The following is a 22,913-nucleotide window of genomic DNA, read 5'->3' as shown; positions in this document are numbered from 1 at the left end:
ATACTATAAAAATGTTTGGAATTTCAATCTTCAGTTAGTTCTGAACTAATGTGATAAAAGCTTACCAGTATAGGAGACATTTTCTAGGTAATGGAACAAAATTAAAAGAGCAACTACAAATAATACAAACAACACATTTATTTAGAAAAATAAACTGAAAATGCTGTTTGGTATATTTTCTCATGAAGCATAGACAAATGGTTATAAAAACTGTTTAATGTCTATTAAATACAAATTACAAATGACCTTTGAAGTAAGAGAACAAAAAAATTTCAACACAAATGTTTAGTGGGCAATTCACCTGTATTTGACTTCTTGAAGTTAATAATAGAAAATAATTTTTATTAAAATGTTTTATCTCCCTTTTATTTTATTTGATCACACTGATACTTTATTATTCTGTAGTTGATTTGCTATGCTTTTAAATTGGAGACATCTCTTCAGTTCACCGATTTTTATAGGAGAAAAATCAATGTCTTGAGAATTGTAAAGTTTTCCTTTTTAGACTCCTGTGAGAAACTTCCCCTGGTCTCAAAACCCTTGGGACCATCTGTGCAAATCACAGCATGCTTTATTACCCTGAATGGAGGTGACAGTGCAAATAACCAGCAACATATCTGAGGGTAGTGAGTAAGAACTGACTTCCCCCTCTCAGCCAACAAAGGGTGAGGAGGGACTAAACCCGGAAGCTGCTCAAATAACTGGCAACGATGCTATTACACTTTATGGCTTTAGGTGCACACAGACAGTGACTGTCCTCTCTGTGCACAGCAATCTTCTGTCCCTGCTGCTCACTGAGGCTCCTGTCTGTTCATTTTGGTTTGTATCTACATATTTTGAAATGACAAGTGATTCCGAATAGGGACACCGCTTGTCTCTATACTTTAACCTTCACAAATGATAAATCAATTTATAACTTCCTAGTTTAATAGCTGAATTTGAATTTTGTCATGTGGGCTCATATCTGAGAATATTTTATTTCCATAATGAAATAAAATGAGTTTGGTTTGTCTTTCATTCATTTATTGGCTTTTTATTTAGTATTTTTCATCTGCATATTTTAGTAATTTCTGAGTGAAAATATTTAAGGCTGTGGCTTTTTTTGCCCCCAGGGCTCTGCACATGGCTGTAGCTAGAAGGTTTTATGCAGACCATATCAGTGATCATTGTGCTTGAAGTTGAAGGTTTTGCTGCTCTGTCATGGTCAGGCTCCTGGTTACTGTGGAGATAGGTCTGGCCTCAAGGAGTCATAAAGATGAATTGTAAGTGAGAAAACTGAATTGACGTGCCACCAAACAAAGGTGCATCCATCCTGCAGGGGCTGTGAGAGAAGAAAAAACAGTCAGTGTAAATAGTAAAAATGATTTAATGATAAAAGACATTAAAATGTTACAAATTAAGCAATTATTTGTTAAAAGTATATGTACTTTTAAATTCTGTAAATCATCAAACACTTATTTTAATAGTTTAAACAGTATAATATTATATTCCAATCAACTTTTACATAGAAGAGCATTTTTTTATGACTGAGTCATCAATAGTTAGTAGTAGGATGCCTATTTTACATATAGAATCACTTATGCCTAAAAATTGTTAGAACTTTAGATAAATTATTTAGTTATCAATGTATTAATTCTCAAGATATTTCTTAAATTCACAAATGATAGATTTTCTTTAATACATTTTATCTAAAAGCTATTGAAATCTTCTTCCATTAAGGTAGAACCTTAATTTAAAATAACCGAGAAAAGCATTTTTAAACACCTGGAAAGGTAAGAATAAAATAGTCTTTCATTACATTATATAAAATTTAAACCATCTTCAGTTTCTCAAAAGAACAGCCTTTTTCTTGACACAGCAGAATTAACAAATAATCAACTTTGCTTTTTCTTCACGAATGTCTATAATACAGTACTTTTAAATTAGCACTTTTGATGAATTAATATCCATATTTCTAATTGAGGGACACATTTTTGGTGAAGCAAAAAGAATGAAATCTAGCCATAATGTTTACTCTTTTTCTAACAACAAATGAAATCAGTACCACTTAAACGTAGAAGCATCTTTGGTCCTTACTTTAAACTATGATGCAATATAGAATAATTATGCTTTTAATAGCTCAAAACATTAAGTCTACAAAACATTTAAAATAAATCTTATGCTACAAATAATTGATAAATAAATGATTCAAAAGTAAAAAATACAGAATAATGATTTTTACATGTATTTTTGGATCATTTAATGTCCAAGAACCCCTTGCTTTAACTCTTAATTTAGGAGTAGCTATGTACCTTTCTCCAATATAAAAACACATGTATTAAACAGAAAATCATTTTTATGTGTTTGAGACAAGCTCTTTAGTTGACAACATTTTGCTAAGCTGACAAAAGATAATATCCATTATGTTATTCTACTACTATAACAATGGCCTAGTACTAAATAATTTAAGTTAGATTTATTTAACTTATTTAAATTTAGGATGAACACCAAAATGGACAAAAAAACAAATAAACTTTACTTCCACCTCAAAGATTAGAACTAGCAAAATCGTCATACACGATAAGTTAATGGATGGGGAGATCTGCTCTGGCTCATCGTTAAAGATGTTCTATGAAAGAAGGAGAAATAGAAGATAATTTTTCATCACTGAGGTACTTAAAATGCAAGAAAATATAGGGTTTTTTTTTTTTTTTGGTATCGGGGATTGAACTGCGGTCCTTGTGCTTGCAAGGCAGGCCATTGAACCGCTGAGCTAAATTGCCAGCAAGAAAATATCTTTGTAGAGTAGAAAAGGTTGGTTTCCACATTATTTGCATATGTCTATATCTTCTTACTTAATCTTGTGGGAATTGAGGACTGCGTGTATGTAAAGAACACCCCCACAATAATTAATGTTTTGGTTCACTTTTTTTCAGAAGAGAATACTTTGATTTTTAACTGTGTGTGTGACATCTGTTTTGAGTACATGTTTGGGATCATAGTGATTACATTCAGCTTGAGCACTTGATACCAGACGTACTGCACTGTGATCATGTTTACTCCCTGATGCCCTTCTTTCCTAGATGCTTCCCATCTCTACCAAGACTACCCCTACTTCATAAGGCAATTATTCTGCTCCTTAAATTGTTTATATTTTGAGAGTCTCATATTTAAGCAGTTTGAAAAACATACAAATGAGACTATCTGTAAATATATGGGTATATAATTCATGTATTTGTGAAAACATGATGTGCCAATGATGAGTTGTGCCAATTATGAAATACACAATGAATGTTGATATAAAAATTTTATGACAGTAAGAGACACTCTACAATTCATGCCCCTCAATGTGAGGCAGAAGAAAAGTTCCCAACCCCTCCCTTTTTTTCCTAAGATGCAAGAAATGGCCAGTGTTTAACTGACAGCAGTCACACCCCTCCCTCCTGCCTTCCTCAGTCCCTGAGACGGGACTGGAACAGCTTGCCCCATTCTTTCCACCACAAGGGTCACCTTCTGGCTGTTCTCTGAGTGGTGTCCACAGAATGTGAAGCCCAACTTGACCAGCGGCAGCTGACAATGTCACTGACAGCATCTGAATGAATTAGCCAAGGTGATTCATTATTTGAGCTAAGGACTCTACAACTATTTGTTGCTTTGAACATGCTTCTTTGATCATTTTGCCATTTTTGTGAATGTTCCTATGAGGTGGATCAAAACTGAGTGTCATCAAATGGGAAAAAAAAAAAAAAAAAAAAAACAGGCTCATAAAAGTGTTGCGGTTCATCCTCATTCACCGCATTCATTGGATCTGGTACCGTATGCAACTTCTGGTGTTTCCCCAACAGCGAAATGATGATGAAAGGTAAATGTTTTGAATTGATTCAGGACATCGAGGCAGACTGAACCACATAGCTAAAGAACTTACGAAAAAGAATTTCCAAACCTGCTTCCAAAGCTACAAGAAAGATGGGATGTGTACTAAAAGACAGGGAGGGCTGGGGATTTAGCTCAGTGGTGCCACCACCTGGCTAGCAAGTGCAAGGTCCTGAGTTTGATCCCCAGTACCAAAAAAAAAAAAAAAAAAAAAAAAAAAAGTAGGGAGAGTAGTTTGAAGAGTAGTTTGAAGGGGACTGATGGAAATGTGTCTTTTGCCATAATAAATCTTTAAGACTGAAACTTTCATCATATTTTAGATCACAATATGTATTATATTTTCATGGCTCTGTACTATAGGAATCTTTAGCATTATTTACATTTAATTATTATAGCTTACTAAGTTTGTTAAATCATTCATTTATGTATTTGCACAAAAATATTGATTTATTACCTACTGAATACCGATCTAGGAACCATGGGTACAAATAGGGAATCTTCTGCCCACTCATGAGATAAGTATCGGAGAGTAAAGAGATGAGCATTCATAGTAAACGATGAGCAGTGTGATATATAATATGTACATGATCAAAAGCCAAGCATAGGACTGAGAGGCCTTTCTGTGGCCTTTGAATTGAAACTTGAGGGAAAGGTTGGAGTTTGCAAGAATAGTAAACCACTGCAACATATGAAATGAGAGACCAGCATGAGCAGAGCTGCAGAAGCAAGGCAGAAATTTGCATCTTTAATGTTGCAGAGCACTAAATTTAAAGGAGAAGAGACAGAAGTTTCTAGAGAATTTGGCAGAGGCCAGGGTGTCCTTTCATACTATATAAAATCATTAATATGGTGACAAAAATTTTGAAAAATTCTCAAGATTAAAATGGCTGAGAAAAAATGGAGAGTCTAATAAAGATGGGGAAGTATGTATAACAAACATTTAATGTAAAATGTGGCAGGACATAGTTGTACTCAGTAACTACTGTAGCCTCAGAGGATTTCTCAAAGATAACTGAAGAGTACAAAATAGCCCCTCTATGCTTACTGAATTAAGAGAGAGTTTTATTCGATTGCCTTCTGCTCAAGAACAAACATTTTTAGGAGGCTTTTCTCATTCTACCACTTTTAGGTATCTAATGGAAGGAGATATTTACACATCTGCTCAGTGACCAAACCTTGAAAACAGAAAATCAAATCATGTAACCAGTCTGATTCTGCTGATTGGCCTCTAAGATTGGGTATTGGAGTAATATACTTTATTTTTATTGAGATTGGAAGATTTTTACATATATCCAGACCTCTCACTGGATCACATAACACATTCATCCCATTCACCTCAAGTTCAAATATTTTTCCCACTAAAGGAAATATGATTATTATTTATATATTTTCAGTTTAAGTTTCATGTGATTCTGTTATTATTGGTTTAAAATAAAAATATTTTAAAATCTTCACATAATCTTTTCTGTATGTTTATTTCAGAAATGGAGGCACACTGTACAACATCATTATTATACATGTTAAATAACTTTATTTAACATGGAAATAATGAAAAGTAAATGACATCTATCAGACTCTCAACAAACAAAAGAGAACTTAAATGTCCTACACCACAATCTTCTGACCGATTCTTCGGGTCAGTGGGTTAATTGCTACATTCTGTTCAAAAAGTTGTTGCTTAAAAGCAATTAAGATTTTATTCACTTTTAAAATTTTTATTAGTTGTTTTCAACCACATTGAGGCTCATTTTTTCATTCATGCAAATTTTCCCAGATCTGAATATGATATGCTAGATAATTTTCAGGCTCTGACTCATTAAATGTCAAATTAATTAATTTCTATAAGTACCATTTTAAGTGACTGTAAGCATATTTATTTAGTGTTTATCATAATTTTAAAATGCCAAACACAGTAAGGATAAGACAAAGCTAAAAATAATATAGAAAAGCTTTTCTAAACAGATATAACTCTTTACATAGCTTGAAGAAATCACATCCTCTTGTGTGCCTGAAGGATGGGGGCCACAATTCTCCTTTATTGTCATAGGGTGCTTGTAACAAGGGAGTTTAATGAGAGAATTTTCACCAAAATTCTCAGTATCTCACCTTTAGAAAGAATTAACAATTACAAATAAAACATTAAAGGGGAGAGTTGGGCAGGGTGTCCTTGATACCTTCACAAAAAATTTCAAAGAACTTTCTATGATGAAAATAATATTTAGCCTGTTATGTGAAAAGTATGCAAGATAACAGTTTGAAAAAAAAGAGTAGAAAAAATTATCCTAGGTACACAGATAAAAAAGATCTAGGTTAATTTTTTAAAACTTTATGTGCTGGGCCAGGGATTTAGCTCAGAGGTTCTGCCACCTGCCTCACCAGGGCGAGGTCCCGAGTTCGATTCCTGGTACAAAAAAAAAAAATCATGTGCTATTTCTTCACATATTTACTCAGGTTCTATGTGGTGGTGAAACTACAGCATGCATGCTGCAGTGCAATGTTTGTATCATGGAAAGCTCTAAAAGATTCTACATATATATAAAAAAAATGTATATATATTATAAATATATGATTAAATTAGCCAAAAGCCTCTTGTGGATGTGCTATCATTTGGTGATGTGTTCTTTTGTTTGCTTTGACATAATTCCTGAATTGACCAACTGCAGCTCAAGCAGGAGATACTAACAGTGGGTCCAGATCCTCCTCCCTGGATCTTATCCATGTGAGAAGGTGAAATGGTGGGTGCAGAGGAAGGATGCTATGACTCAGACAACGTGCACCCATTTTCAGAATGGCCAGGAGACAGCCCCTGCAACACTCAGGCAGCAGGGTACACTGAGGCCTCAGTCTGTGGTGGGTTGGAGTGGAGCTTGGCAGCCAACAGTTAACCTGCTCTACCTCTGGCCAGTGGAGGGGTGGAGGGTAGCTGCTAATTGCCTGTCTCAGATGGACTCCGTTGTAATGCTTAATTTCAATTAAACATCTAGCTGCTGTAGAAAAACATTTCATTTCATCCTTCACAAACTGATCATTGAGACAATCCGTTTCAAAATGATTATTTTCAAAATCAAGAAAATTATATTGCTAATTCTAGCATGATGCTTGAAGTTGACATCAATAATTTGTTCTTATGAATTAGCTTCATCATTAAATAAAGCAAGATCCTGTGATGGTAGCCCTATATTCCTGAATCCAGAAGCAGTGCTGGCCCTAAGGACTGTGCCTCCACAAGGAAGACAAGCTGAATGAATTTAGAGTTTAGTACTGGGTGGATTAAAGATACTTAACAATTGTGCTTCTGCCTGACAAAGCAAACCTTTAAGGAGATATTTGTCTTTAAATTTAGAATGGCCGTTTTGTAAAATAAGTCCCTACCATAATAATACCCTGCAATAACAAGCCTTAGAGCTGCTCTTCCCATTTCAGTCAGTGTATCTGACAGTTATACTCTATAATATTCAATAATATTCCAAATCACTCGGACAATATTTGCAATGCCCAGTGAAAAATACTCAAAACATGGGGAAAAAGTTTCCTCTTTCCTATCCTGTCATCTCTCTCTTTTTATTTGCCATTTTAATGTCCTGTCCCTTCTTGCAAAATGAATGCAGACCTCTTCTGGCACTGGCACCTGGACCTGCAACTAGGGTCCATCTCAGGGCTGTCGGTACTTTGCTCCCCACTAGACAAGGACAGTGGTGACCTCGGAGTGTGGATGTGGAGTGGGAGCCAGGATCATCATGCACGTGGCTGGGGGTTGTAAGAGAGGCTGCAGGCAATCAACACACTCTTCGGGGTCTCACAGCCTTTCCTTACAAAACACAAATCCAAAGGTAAAACTATTAATGATGCCATTACAGTGACACGGGGCTTGAAAACTCAGGAGCAAAGGGGTGTGGGTGTAAAGGAAGGTGCTTCTAGGAACAGTGAAATAACAGCAGTCGCACATGCATGGAGATGACTCTGTTATTCTGTCCAAGTAGGCTGCTTCATCTGTTCATGTTTTTACACAGAAATCTGTGATAACATCAACCACATGTTCAGCTTAGTGTACCTTATTATGTTTGATTTTCAAAATTCAAACATAACTATAGAAGACAATACAAAAAATGGACTTAAGAAATGCCTTAAAATATTTTTGTATCAAATCATTTTATTCATTTTATATGTGAAAGTGCCCATATATTGAAATTTTTATATTTTACATAGTTCACAAAAATATTTATTTCTTTAAACTCTACTCTCTCAAATAATTTGAAAATTTCATCTTCAATATGTAAATATCTGAAAAATGAATTTGGTGAAATTCCTTAAGAAAATTATTTACATAGAAATTCTGATGTCCTGAATGCCTACATTTACACAGGGAAAAAAATATTGCCTTTATTGATATCTGAAGTTGAAACTTTTTAAAGCACATGTTTATTGATGGGGCTCAGAACATGCTACTTTAAAACGTGGCACTTTGGAAGACCGAGTACTTTTTAATTTTTATCAATTTATTTATTGGTACCAGGGATCAAACTCTGGTCCTTGTACCGGAGAGGCAGGTGGTGGAACCACTGAGCTAAATCCTTGGCCCAAGACTGAGTACTTTAAACTGAAGGAGTTTAGAAAACAGCCCAGACAGGAAATCATCTCTGACCTATTGCCTCCCTTCTCCACTGGAGCAGGTCCTAGGATCATCAATGGAAACTTACCATAGGTTGAAGCCTTGGGTTCCATCCCCAGAATGGCATATATATTAACCTATTTGGTGATACTTTGTCAATCATTTGAGAATTTTTTTATTATTTGTATAAATTTTGGTATTAAATATCAGATGCTAGTTCTCCCATAGAAAGGAAGCAACTTGAAAAATAAGTCATCTTTTTTTCTCCTTTCTTTTAGATTCCAAGTTGAAAATGTTAACTTGAAATATATATTCTAGAATTCTTTTGTGCTGCTTAATATGGGCACAACTGACTCATTAAATTAATCAAGACCACTAATGACTTCTTATGATTAAGTGTGATTTCTAATCACTCAGTGCCCACTCCACAGGCTATATTGACTGTTGGTCGGCTGGTTGTTGTTATGTGCAGTTCAGCTGTATTTCTTTTGTCATGGGCTGATGTTGAATATTTTATGATTGATTCATTGACAATTTCTTACAAATTCTAAATACAGGACCTCTTTTGTAATGTGATGGTTTTGGAGTCTGGAAAGCAAAGTTAATACTTTTATCCCCAAGTAAATCTAAATGCTTGGATAAGATAGTTTTGAGATTCAGTATTTTCCATTGTAAATTAAAAGAAAATGGGACAGACATTAATTTCTGCCTCCCAGAGTTGACAAAGAAAGAAAATGAGAAGATAGATGAAAGTGAATTTTGCAAATTTGGTGTATTTTATTTTTACAGGGACAGAATTATTGGACAAATATAACTTTTGTAGATAATTACACAGAAGTGCTGAACAAACTACCTCAAACGTAATTCTTATGAAACTACCTCGGCAGGACTTTTCCGTACCTGAAGGAGGTCACAGCAGCAGATTTGCCAAGTAATGACCACAGTCGAAGCAGCTGTCTTGCTCTGTTCCTTCCAGCATTATTAAAATATCAGCATTTGCCATAGATTTTGCAGTCAGAGTTACAAATACTTTCTAATATTTAACTATTAGAAAAATACACTATAAAGAGGACTGAAATATCCATGCTTTAGGAACCAATTGAGAAAACAGTTGCCAGAATACTTTGGTTTTCTCCATGATCACAGAAAAGCACACAAACTGAGGACATTTACTTCATCATTTAAGGAACTTGGGGGAGGAAGATGAGGCTCCACAACACGTGGGCTTTTCTAGGGCTCTCTTAACCCTAACTAATGGTGTTTAGAGGATGGGGTCTTGTTTTATTGTGCTGTTTTTTTTTCAGAAAAAAAAAACTGTGCTTTCAGAATGTTTTCATCATCTAAGTTAAGCAGGAGTTTTTTCATGCTAATTACTGAATTTTTTCTTGAGAATAAATACATTTTGAAAACCCTGTATTCCTAAATCCTTTTTTTCTCTCTGCTCCTTGTTTTAATTTCCTCTTTTTTTTCCTTTTTTCTTTTTTTTTTCTTTTTGGTACCAGGGACCGAACTTGGGTTCTTGTGTTTGCGAGGCAGGCGCAGAACCACTGAGTTAACTCCCTGGCCCATTTTAATTTCCTTTTTATTCACTGATGTGTTGCTTAGAGACAGTTGCAGCCAAATTAGAGAAGCACAGTGAAACAAATAGTTGATACTTATTCCTCCCTTTGCCAAACCTCCTTTGTGTGGCTGCAGTAAACCCTGCTGAATCTAATGTTAACACATGCATATTTAAGTGAGTTCCATTGAAAATAGGTAAGGCCTGTTGGAACAGTGCCATTATCTTTTTATGATGGAATGAGAGTATTTTCAATCAGAACAAAAGTAAAATGCTAAAATTACTCCTTCTTCCTTCTTTAAATATTTATGCCAGCTAACTTCTATTTTGCTTTAATTATTTCATAAATAAATGATAACACTACCTCCCCCCGATATCTAACCATGTTTTCCAGACACTAAATATGTTAGACAAGCAATCGAATGTTGATTTTACCTTTATGAATGGCATTTATTTTTTTCCTTTGGTTTTTAAATAAATACCAAGATATCATAGATATGTCAATAAGCTAGCTAGTTTTCATTGGTAGAAATTTCATTAATTTAATAGGCCAGGTTTACTATTCTCTTCTCCACCTGGACAGGCAAGGCTATAAGTCAAGGTCAATTTGGTAAAAGAAATAATCAATCAGCAAAATAAAGTAATGTTTATAAACTGGAAGAGTGATCAGAGTTTTTGCTGTGCTATTAAGGTCTCTGAAGTACTGGGCTTGGGAAGAACATCTTGTCTATGCCAAAGGTAATTTCTATTGTGCTTTTTCCTTTTTAAGAACATTGTACTGAAGAAGAAATTACAATCCATGTGAAATAAAATATATTCTACTTAAACTTCATTTTTCTCCTTCCAAAATACTTTATTCTTTAAGTATACATATGTTAATAGTGTATGTTTACAGATAGGAAAAATACAGGCTTCAACTAGAATAGTGGCCTTTTCTGAAAATCTTTGTAAATAAAAATGAATAGTCATTTAAAATGATTATTGAGGGGCTGGGGATTTAGTTCAGTGGTTCCACTACCTGCCTCACAAGTGCAAGGTCCCAAGTTTGATCCCCAGTACAAAACATAAATAAATAAATAAATAATTGAGGAGAGTAAGATACACTACAAGTCTAATTGGTAACATATTTGGATATTTTGTAGTTAACCTGAGTGAGTCTGTTTTCCACTCCTGACTCATTGCTGCCATCATTTGGGCATTACAACTGTGAATATGTGTGATAAGGCAATGCAGTGAATGTTAAGATAAAAAACTTACTATAGTAAAGGGCCCATTGCTATTAATCCCCCTCAAAATATTTTCTTGTTACTTTTAACATACTTATCCCATTGTTCTTGGCAATGTGTCTTTAGTATTATAAATTTTTAAAAATGCAGGTGTTATATTATTATATTATATTATATTATTATTTTATGAAAGCATAAAATTTTCCAATCTAAAGAACTGAAAGATGTGCAGGCTTTATCCTGATAAATTTGGTATGAATCAGAAGTTCAGGTATTCTAACATTTACCAGGATTTTTCTCATATAAAATCTAATGATATACCACTTCAAATTAAAAAGAGTAAACGCTACCATCCAGTCACCTATGTGATATATTTAAAATTAAATCATTTCAGTAATGATTAGTGTTTGGCTCTCAACACACTTTTAGCTCAGATGATCTCTAACATAGTCTGTCTAATATTCCTTTGTACTTCTGTGAGCAATATAGAACAAACACTGCCTATGACTTCCACATTTTCAATTTTGCATTATCAATTGACTTCTGAATTTAAAGAGCCCCAGAATTCACTGTGCTTCTGAATGTGGATTCAAAGGGAACATAATAAGGTTGTAACATGTAAAATGGAAGAAACCAAAATATCTGGTTATTAATTTCATATTTTAAAAAGTCTTAATAATGTAACTAGTTTAAATATTGATTTTTTTTTTTTGAGTTAGGGTCTCACTATATATTTGAGACTGACCTGGAACTCGCTATGTAGCCCAGGCTGGTCTCGAACTCACAATGATCCTCCTGCCTCAGCCTCCTGAGTGCTGGGATTACAGGTGTGTGTCACCACGCCCAGCTGAATTATTTTTGTTCTTGGATTCTCAGCTGCCAAACATTCACAAAGATAATTATACAGGGAAAAGTGCTCCATAATAAATCAGAAAAGATAAGACTAATAAAAACAGGAAATGGAGGGCAATAAGAAGCAGGATAGGAACAAATCCCATTAAATTCCTGGCAGCTCAAAATTGCTTAAAAAATCTCAAATTTGAGGCCAATAACAAATTATGATTTCGTTGTATATCTAAAACTTAAGTAGAATAGCTACATATATTATTTTGAAAGGAACTGTTAAATTTTGGAGTGATATACTGTTTAATTGCATTGAAAAATGTTAACAACAAATGCCCAATGCATAATAGGCACACAATAAATATGTTTAGTGACTATATTGAGAAACAATAACTCATTTGTTTAGCTTCCTGGCATTTGCTAAAGTAGTAAAGATCACTTACTGTCATAGGCAAGGAAATGGTGGATCTCAGTGATTAGGAAGCTCTCCTGCTGGGGGAGTACAGGCTGTTATTTCTTATAGTTTCCACTAAAACATATAATAAAGAATTCCAAAGATTTATTTTCTAATAAAATAAAACTGACCTGGCTAAGCAATTACCTGTTAAATCCTTTAGATATTAATTTTCATTTAATATTATTTCAACATCCTATAAAGCAGAATACTTATGAGATTTAGCTTTTTTAAACTATCAATATTTATAATTAAGAAAAAAAACACAATTTTGTCAGTAGTTCCTAGTGTAAGAGGTGACTTTTCATGCTTTTGTGATCAATTGGTAACATCTGAAGATGTTCCTGGCAACTACTAGGTAGAGGCAGGGATGCTGCTGGATATGCTACAAATGCACAAGACAGCAGCTTCTCCCTCAGGAGAGGATAATCTAGATCAGATGTTAGTAGTGCTGAGGATGAGAAATGCTGCTCAGCGTTCTAGTGAAGAGATTTACCTGGAAGATATTGAAGTACAAAGATTGTTTTCATTTGTACTGAATTTCTCCAGTTTCCTAGGTTTTCTGAATTTAACTTTGATCATTTAAAGTTGTGAATTAAAAACTTTAGAATAAAGAATGAGAAAGTAGATTCATTCATAGGCAAATGGGTACATTTTGAGGATATACTTCTAAGTGAAATAAATAAGTCACACATATGCAAATACTGAATAGTTTCTCTGGTGTGAAAAACTAAAATAGTACTCAAGACCCTAAAGGGGCAATTAGCAATGTGAAATAGGAAGGAAAGGACCAAAGGTGTAGGGACAGTGAGAAAGCTAGGGAAAGGGGAATAAGGGAAAAGGAAAAAAATATGAGAAAATGTAAAAATGGAATTAAAGACTTTAGAAGATTTATTTAGTTCATGTATAAGACATCAGCTTAGGAAGCACTATCTAACCCCAGCCACTGCAATTTTGCAACTATTTATCATGCTGCCACTGCATATACTTCTCATTAATAGTGAAAGAATTTAAAAAGGAAGAGTGGGCCAGGGATTTAGCTCAGTGGTTCTGCTGCCTGCCTTGCAAGCATAAGGATCTAAGTTCAATCCCCGGTACCAAAAAACAAAGACAAAATATAAACTGGCTCCTAGGAGATACCCCCAGCTTTAGGGCCGGGGATTTAGCTCAGCGGTTCGGTGGTCTGCCTTGCAAACTCAAGGACCTAAGTTCAATGCCCGGTACCAAAAAAAAAAATTTAATTAATAAATAAAAAGGAGGAGCAATGCTTTTAAAATATTGATATATATATATTTTAGATTTCATTAAAATTTTAACCCTACTTTTCATAATTTGATATGTGATATACTTAAAAGGGTAATAGGGCAGTACAACTGCAAATATCAGTGAGGAATTAAAACTATAATCTGTCATGTGTATATTTTTGAGATAGGTTAAGACTACAAAACCGCTTTAGTTGACAACTTATTCTACACATAAAATAGAAAATAATATGAATTGTTGAAATTATTCTGAAACCTTAGTTATGTATACCCAATAATAGTAGTTTAGAAAACTAAAACCAAGTCACAAGTTTATAAAAAGATAGTACACATTTTATTGTCATTCTTTCCATGAATTTATGATTTATTACTTATCCAGACTAATAAATACTATGCTTATTTATGATCTTCAGTACTGAGAAAAGTCTTGAATTTTCATAGTATGGTCAAGCCAACAACAAAAATATTTAGTGAAAAAAATGTGCTTGTCCCATGAACTTCTAAGGCATTTAGTAAACAAAGATGAATAATATATTCAAGAAAACTGTTTTTGAATAAAAATATAAAAACAACAAACTCTGCCTAGGGGAATTAGAAAATACATCAAAACCTAGATTCTTTATAAAGAATAAAATTTTAGACATGGAAGGAAAACCATTAAAGCAAACTAGAAACAGAGTAAGAAAAGAGTGCCTCTAGGAATGGTGAAAAGCAATGCAGCTGTAGTTCAGCCTCCAGAGTGGCTATAGGAAACAAGAGTCTTGATCCTTCTTTACTTAGGACATCATCCTGTTGTTATAGGGCGACAACACTTTCAGTGTTTTTGCCTGGCTGTGACCTGCCCATATTTGCAGTTTGGAAATATTTCTGCAGGACTGTGAAAAATGAAATGCAAACTAACAGTTAGAAGCCTATTAATGAGATACTTGAACTGAGAACAAACTCTTGAACTGAAAAAAAGTGACCGCAGGAACTGAGAAGGGGAGATGGATTTGAGCAATACGTATGGTGTAGAATGGACAAACAACAACAACAACAACAACAACAACAACAACAACTGGAGTTGGAAATGATGGGGGAGGGAGATTTTCCATTACTGTTTCTGCGTCAGTGACCTGGGTACACATTAATGCTGCTTTTTAAGACACGAGTAGAGGAGAGGGGAGATATTAGAAAACCACATTGTTAACTGTGTTTAGGGAAATACATTTTTAACTATGTGAGGAAAACTATTATACTAAATACCTAAGCAACTTGTATCTCAAAGAATGCTCCATGTACTTAAGTATAAAGTATAGCACTATTGGATAGAGTGTAAAATTTGATATCTTACATCACAATCGTACTAAAATGAGCTCTACTCATCAACACTATTTTAATACCAAACGATCTAACTGGGAACTTTCTAAACTTGATTTATAACGATGACTTAATTGGGAGCCTTTAAACTTCATTTGATTAATATCACACTTAGAGTAAAGTTAGAGAATGTTCAGAAAAACAGTGCTTAAAAGAGAAATTTAGTTCACCAAAAGAAGATAATGTTTGATTATTAGTACTCTAGACTATTTTGAGATTATGAATAAATTCAGTGACTGGCTATGTGAGATTACTAACGTTCATAGATTCAAATTTGAGGCCAATAACAGATTATATTTGTTAACATAATGTTTGCAATACCTGTAGATCTAATACCCTATAAATATATAGATTTGCATATGCATAGTATTTTGCTTATGATTTTAAGAGGCAATCCATAGACAGCCCTGGACTGAGTGAAACTGAGCCTAAACTTTTGGGTTAGAGTTGGATGATTTTAATTACAGAAAGGTATTATTTTAAATACCAAATGCAGGTTTACAGTCTATTTAGCACCAACAAGAAATAATTTCCCTTCCAAATAAAGTAACAAAAATCCAGGTTTTGTAGTTCATCAGTATTGATATTTGAGCTGCATATTTTTTTTAATCTTTTGGATTATGGAAGGGGAGACTAGCCTGTGAGTTGTCAGCAGCATTCCTGAATTTTCGAGATGCTAGCAGCAGCTCCTACTTGAAACAACCATAAAAATCTGCAAACATTGTCAAATCTCTCTTGGTAGGCAAATTTATTCCATTTGAGAGCCATTGATGTAGGCAAGTATTTGTATTTCATAAAACTTTCATATAAAACTAAAGTTAATTATCACTATTTTCAAGAAAAATACTATGGTAAAATTTTCCCAACAGAATCACCGAGCTGGTAAACACCAAAGGTCATAGTTCAGGTGCCCTGTATGTGGAGCAACTCATCTTTACTCTCTTAGGGGCAGAAAATACAGCCCTTCATGGATGAGAATCACACATCTTAATCATATCAGCCATCTTTTGTCTGGTTTGCTTTCCTCTGATTCTTTTTTTTTTTTTAAATGAATCTCTACTTTAAGAGATCCTATACTTAAGTAACATAACAAGTAGTTTTTTCACAGCAGCAAAAAATATAGCTGCTAAAAGAAATGATATATTACAAAGGATAGTAACTGAACCATCTGTGGTGTAAGTCTATGTTCTTATGGAAATGTTAAAAGTTTCTAGTTCTGTAACAGGAAGTGTACGAAATATGGAATATATTGGCATTAAGCACAAAATCTCCTAATAGCCACACATACAGATGTTTAAATTTCAAAATAAATATATTTATATGTGCTGCCGAAGCAAGTACATCAATATAAATATATGTAGAATAGCTACATATATTATTTTGAAAGTAACTGTTAAATGTTGCAGTGGTACACTGTGCTTAATTGTATTGAAAAATATTAACAAGAAATGCCCAACATATAACAGGCACGTAATAAATATGTTTAGTGAATATATTGAGAAGCAATAATTCATTTGTTTAGCTTCCTGGAATTAAAGATGTTGAACTTGCTAAGGTAGTAAAGTTCACTTATTGTCATAGGTAAGGAATATTTCTCTTTGCCATTCAATTATATCTAGCTCTTCCATAAAGAATTACTTTTATCTCTGTTTACCAGCATTCACGTTTCTTCTTACCTTCATTTTCCAGTACACTAAGCATCAGAGTTTTTCTCCCTAATTGCTTTGTCTCCTAATAATATTCTCTACCTATATTCTACTGGAAATTTCCCCCAACTTTTGGCTCATGTATTTAAGATAGTCTGTCAGGAAAACAGCACTTTTTATTAAAAGGTAGAACATATATTTTAGCTAAGCAGTTGACCATTCAGAGTAAATAACTTCTAGGTGTGGCTATTTGAGTAAGGTGGAAGAGTATGGAAGTGAAATTACTGAAAGAAAACTTCTGAAAACATTTTTTAAAAACGAAGCGTATCCATATCTTTGGCTAATGTTTTCCTTCCTTTTCTCCAACCTGTTGCCTAAATTGTAGATTTGATGGCAGGGGCACTGGTTTCCATTTCAGCCAATTAGTAAACCTGCTGTTAAGGCACAGCCAAGAGGAAAAGTTAAATTCTGTCAACCCTAAAGACCTTTAAAAACAGCATGGCCACATTAGTCCTGGTCTGTTTCTGATTTACATAAAAGAAACAAATTTGGGTCTTATCTTTTTCAATTCATTGAGATTTGTTATTCATACAGGGACCTGGTATGGAGAGACTGAAAAGCATGCATTCAACTCAGGAAAGTCCATGTGATTTATGTCTACATTACACACTTGTTCACACTCTTTTGTGTAGGAACTAGACACTTATATTACTGTCCTGTGCAGAGTCACCGCTTCCTTAAGATTATTGCTGTTCCAGAGAAACACTTAGTAAATTAGGTACCAAGATGCTATATCTCAATTTAAAAATCTTTAGCATATTTTATTTTAAAAATAAAAATCCATGTGAACATAGGACAAAGTAAAATCTTCATGAGAAGACTGCATATGGTTTAAAGGGATAGCCCCGAACAAGCTTAAGTTTATACAGCTAAAACAAACATTAAAGAAGCATATTTGTTTTGCTGGTATTAATGCAATTAAAATAGTTTGATATGCACCTAATAAATGCTAAAGTTTCTAGAAAGCTATGGTATCTAATGTCTAATTACCTTTTGCATGCTGTGAACAAAGCATTCTCCTTCAATAATCTTCACTTATCCTTTTTTTTTTTTTCTTTGTATCAGGTATCAAACTTGGGACCTTTCACTTGCAAGGCAGGCGGCAGGGCCACTGAGTTGAATACCTGGCCCCTGCCCTTATCCATTTTAATGGAACATCCCAAGTGAATGCACAACAGTATTAAAAGTAATACCAGTAATGCTAGGAAACATTAGGTGAATTAATAACAATCTTCCATTTCAATCAACAAGCACAATTCAGTCCCACAATTTCCTGAGCACATGAAATTTTGTGAGCACTTGAAATACTACTTAAAATACACAAACCTGGCCTCAATAATATATCTCAAAAGATTATTACTAATAACCACAGCAAAATCTAAGCATTATTGAACTCTGCATACCATATGTCAAGGAATATTGAATATAATCTCGGCATGAATAGTAAATAACAACAACAAAACACTTGTGAAACTTAGCTAGGATTATATGGGAAAGTGAGCTGAGATTTTAGGATGACTCGGGCTGTGGATGAGGAGTGGAGAGGAGAAAAAGAAGCCTCATCACAGCAGTTTGGGAAGGAAATAAAGCGATGTTTACAATGCTTTGAAAGGTAGAGATTAACACACTTGGAGTGAAGCTATGCTCTGTAAAAGAAGTGGAGCTTCGGGCCTGCAATTAGGAAGGGTCAGAATGAACAGGAGCATAAAGAAGGCCATTATTGAGCTTTTAAATATAAAAAGACTCATAATTTTGTCAAATATCAGAGACAGAACATAACCAAAACATTATTTTTTGTTTTGTGTTTAATGTTAATATGGTCTTCCATCTTTGAAATGATGTTATTATTAAAATTCATGGGAAAATATGTGTAATAACAAGCAAAATATTACTATTTTTGTCAATTGAGCATTCATTTTGTTATGCTTTTAATGTTGCTATACTTTACTGCTGTTTTTAAGCATGTTTCCCTGCTGAATCTAGATTTCAGTGTAAGATATTTTTATACTATGCTAACAACAGATCATTGGACATTATAATAATATTTAAAGCAAAATTATATTCCTAGTCATTTAAAAATATGATGTACCCAGATACATAATATACAGTAATAAATTTCTTGAACATGTAATTTCAAACCAAAATAAATGTATTTAGCAGCTTCACAAACTGCAAAATTAATCTCAAGCTGAGCTTTAAAAAGAATAAAATAAGTATTCTACACAGAGACAAGTTTGAATAGCTCCATACTCCCTGAATCTCCCTGATAATTATTCTTAAAACACAATAGCACTGATAATCTGACAACCATTCTTTAAAGAAGACTAGTTGGGTTTTCTGTGCATTTCTTTATAAGATTTTATGATGAGCCGCATTTTGCATATTGCCTTTTTATACAAGTGTTTCACATTCTAGGAAAAGGTATCAATGAATAAGCAAACATTATAGTAAGGTCAAAATAACTTACTGTAGTTCATATATTCTAGTAAAAGTATCTTCATAGTCACCATACATTATTTTTAAAGTAATGTTGTTAATATTGCAACATTCAGGAAGTGGTAAGAATAATAGAATAAATGTGTACTTGGACAGGTGCTGGATATGTCTATTATCTTTATTTTGGTGACATTACCATGGTGTTTACTTACATCCTAACTAACCACATTGCACACATTATATATGCGAAATAATTTGTATATCAGTTATACCTCAATAAAGCTATTTAAGGAATTTATTGTGCGGAAGTGTTGTTCTGAAGATTAAATTAATAAAGGTAAAGTGCACTACACCGGCAACAAATAGCTGAGTGAATAGAGAGAGGGAAAAGGAAGGGTGTGGGGGGAGAGTAGAGGGAGGGAGGGAGAGAGGGAGGTGTATAACATTGTTCATTGTTGAAGGTCTTTGGATTTTATCATACAGAATGACTAGGACATAAATGTCATTGATGGAAGTCTAGAGTTTCTAACAAATTGAGAGAGGCAAGATTGGCCTCAATTTTGACGCACTGAGCCTTTGCTAACACTTGAGAATTTAGGTCTAGTGTGTCTTGATATCACAGCTTGAACTACATCTCCTCAAGCATGGTTACTCGTATGGAAGAATCCTGTCATGGCTTAAAGCCAGTTTTGTTCTAATAAAGCCATAATAAACAGGAATTACATTCAATTATTTAATTAGCTTCACAGCAAGAAGTACATCCACTTAGGACCACAGTGGTAGGCAGTGTCTGGGTAGGGAAAGAAATTGGTCAAAACTGTTCTTGGATTACTCCTTACTCTTCAATTAAAAATGCCAAATGTATATATCTTTCAAATATCCTTCAAATGAATGAAAGCCTAAGACATGAACCTGCAATAACTGACTGTAACCATTTCATTTCTTCAAAAGAATTTTCAAAACCTTCTTTTTGAGAGTTAACCTGTTCATAACTTGTCACATGGATCTGATGAGTGAAATTTGGTATTTTCTCCATATATATAGATTATTATGGCAGGGTTTTGTGGTGCTGAAGGTAGTTTTTATACTTGTTTGTCCATAGTTTCAATTAGAGACAAAGTGAGAAATCCAGCATATTCAATTTATTCTGTTCTTAGTAACTAATGATTTCTGAGTGAGAACAGGAAAAAAAAAAGTACCCAAAGCACTATGTAGGAATTTCAGCATGAGGAGAGAAAAAATGTTAAAATGATAATAACTTATATTAAGAAAAAATATAACAAATTTTAGTGTTTAGCTCTGATTCTTTAAATCATTTCTAGAATTATATTGTGTGTTGTTCTATAAAGGCACATCTGTGCTCTCTGAAATAAAAAATAAGGACAAATTAACTGTATTTAGTGGAGACAACTTATTGTATTATTTTGTTTACATGATACGATAAAATAAGACAAATCTATAGAGATAAAGTAAATTACTGAGGCTAAGAATAAGAAAATACAAATTAGCTTTAATGCATATGGGATTTCTCCTTGGTATGATAAAAATGTTCAAAAAGTAAATCATGATGATGCTTGCATAATTTGCCATATTTACTTTATTTAATAGTGCTTCTTTGATGACTAGTTCCATCCTGACACATCGTGAGTTTTTAAGATCATTTTCAACTTCCCTTTGATAATTGTCTGTGGTGAGATAGTACTTTTAACTTTATGATGCTACAATAGTTTCTGGATTTTCATGGAGACAATATTGCTGAATGATGACCATCTTAACATCTTCAAATAGAGCATATTGGAAGGTAATTCTTAATTTGTAACTCTTTCCTCATGCTATTTCTGATATTGCTTGCCTATTATTGTTCTACAATAATATTTGTTGCAAAGAGTCATGCTCGAAGGGCTTCTAGAATGCTCCATTTTATTGGAGAGTTCAATTAGTGGAGAACTTTGGGAAAGTCTGCTCTCTGGCCTGGGTATGAGAACTGCCTCTCACTCCTGTGATGCAATGCGGTGTCGCCGAGCTGATCAAATCTCCGAAGATCTTGCAGTCTCCACTGAGACGCGACGTCTAGTTATTAACAGCTTCTACAGATGGGAGTTCTAGCGGTCAAACACGAAACAGTGAATGCCAGTCCTCAACCTATTTATTTTCTGTTAATTCTATATTTAAATAAAAAATGTCTAATCTTTATCATTTATTCCCAATATTTAAGAAAACGGAAACTGAGCAACATTTTTAAAGGACACGCATTTTTGTTTTTATCAGTGATTTTACTTGAAATTTCAAATTATTTACTTGCTCTTAGTGTTCCTATTCCTGGAATAAAGCAATCACACTGATATTTATTACTACATAGTCAATTTTTTCTATTTATTGAAAAAGATTGGCATAAACTAATTAAATTAAGGAGCACTTTGTGAAAAGGAAACAGCTGATGAGTAGCTAGAAATAAAAATGACTACTTTGATAAAGAAATGTACATGAGAGGACATTTGCAATGCGTATATTATACAACATATTCATTTAAACGTCTATGTATATATATGAATGAAAAGGGATACAAAATTCACAAACAGGGAAGTCCTAATGGAAATGAGCACAAGTTTTAAAATGCTGAGCATCAATTAAGCAGCATAAAAATTCAGATAAACTTTATATGAAGCAATTACATACTCTTTAGGTGAAAGTCAGGCAATACTAAGGTTTAAGAAGGACTTGGTATCAGCAGACAACTTATTTATTGCTGGCATATAGAGATTTCTATAAATACTTTAAAACCTTTTAAAGGTATATAGGAAGGCTGCATATGTCTACATTTATATCTATATCTATTTCCCATCTGTTTTAGATGTAAGCCTAGTGAATAGATCACTTTATAAAATTACAAGTGCTAACATGTATATGGCATCGGTGCTTGTTTTAGTTCCTAACCCTAAACTCTGCTATTAACTATGCCTATCAATATTAGAATGGATAAATTTTAGTATATTTCCCTTACAGCAGGGTATAGCAGTAATCATCATCATCATCATATATAACAATACAGGTGAATTTGGCAAACATAATGTCAATTAAGAGAAATTAGTTTAAAAGGTTATGTACTTATCTTCTTATGTACATAAGAACAAATTAGACAAAGCCAACTTCTGCATTAGAAATCAAGGAAGCCTTTACCTTGAGCATGAGAGAGAGTGACTAATAAGAAGCATATGGGGGTTTCATAAGTGCTAGCCAAGATCTATTTCTGGATCTCAGGGTTGATTACACAACAGTGTGTTTAAAGAAAATTCACCAAGTTTGAAACTGATGATAGATGCATATTAAAATATGCATATTCTAATTTAATAAAAGTTTATAAATGGGGAAAATTAGATGTTTGGAAAAGTGTAGAGATTAATTCCTTTATTGGAGGTAACTTTTCACAGCTAAATATTTTCTGGAAAAAAATTTTAAAAATAAAGAAGATGTACTTTAAAGACTTTAAAATATTTCCCTGGAGTTGGATTTTTTTTGAGTTTATATAATGAAATCTGCTTAAGCTGATCTACTGTAAACAGCCTTTCACCACTGTGACAGTCCGAAATCAACAGCTCTTATATATATAT

The 22,913-nt window shown here is 33.6% G+C and overlaps 1 protein-coding gene across 1 annotated transcript in view; it reads right to left on the bottom strand.

The window, feature by feature from the left end:
• Positions 1-275: 275 nt before the first annotated feature.
• Prr16 (proline rich 16) overlaps positions 276-22,913 on the bottom strand; it is a 144,961-nt gene continuing 122,323 nt past the window's right edge. Inside the window, exon 2 of the transcript XR_002025835.2 lies at positions 276-1,321. The gene's annotated coding sequence lies outside the window, so the exon portion shown is untranslated. The remainder of the gene's footprint in view (positions 1,322-22,913) is intronic.

Source organism: Fukomys damarensis, unplaced genomic scaffold, assembly GCF_012274545.1.
Source record: "Fukomys damarensis isolate Sample0158 unplaced genomic scaffold, DMR_v1.0_HiC HiC_scaffold_9, whole genome shotgun sequence".
Classification (NCBI taxonomy): Eukaryota; Metazoa; Chordata; class Mammalia; order Rodentia; family Bathyergidae; genus Fukomys; species Fukomys damarensis.
This window is presented reverse-complemented; position numbering and strand designations above follow the sequence as displayed.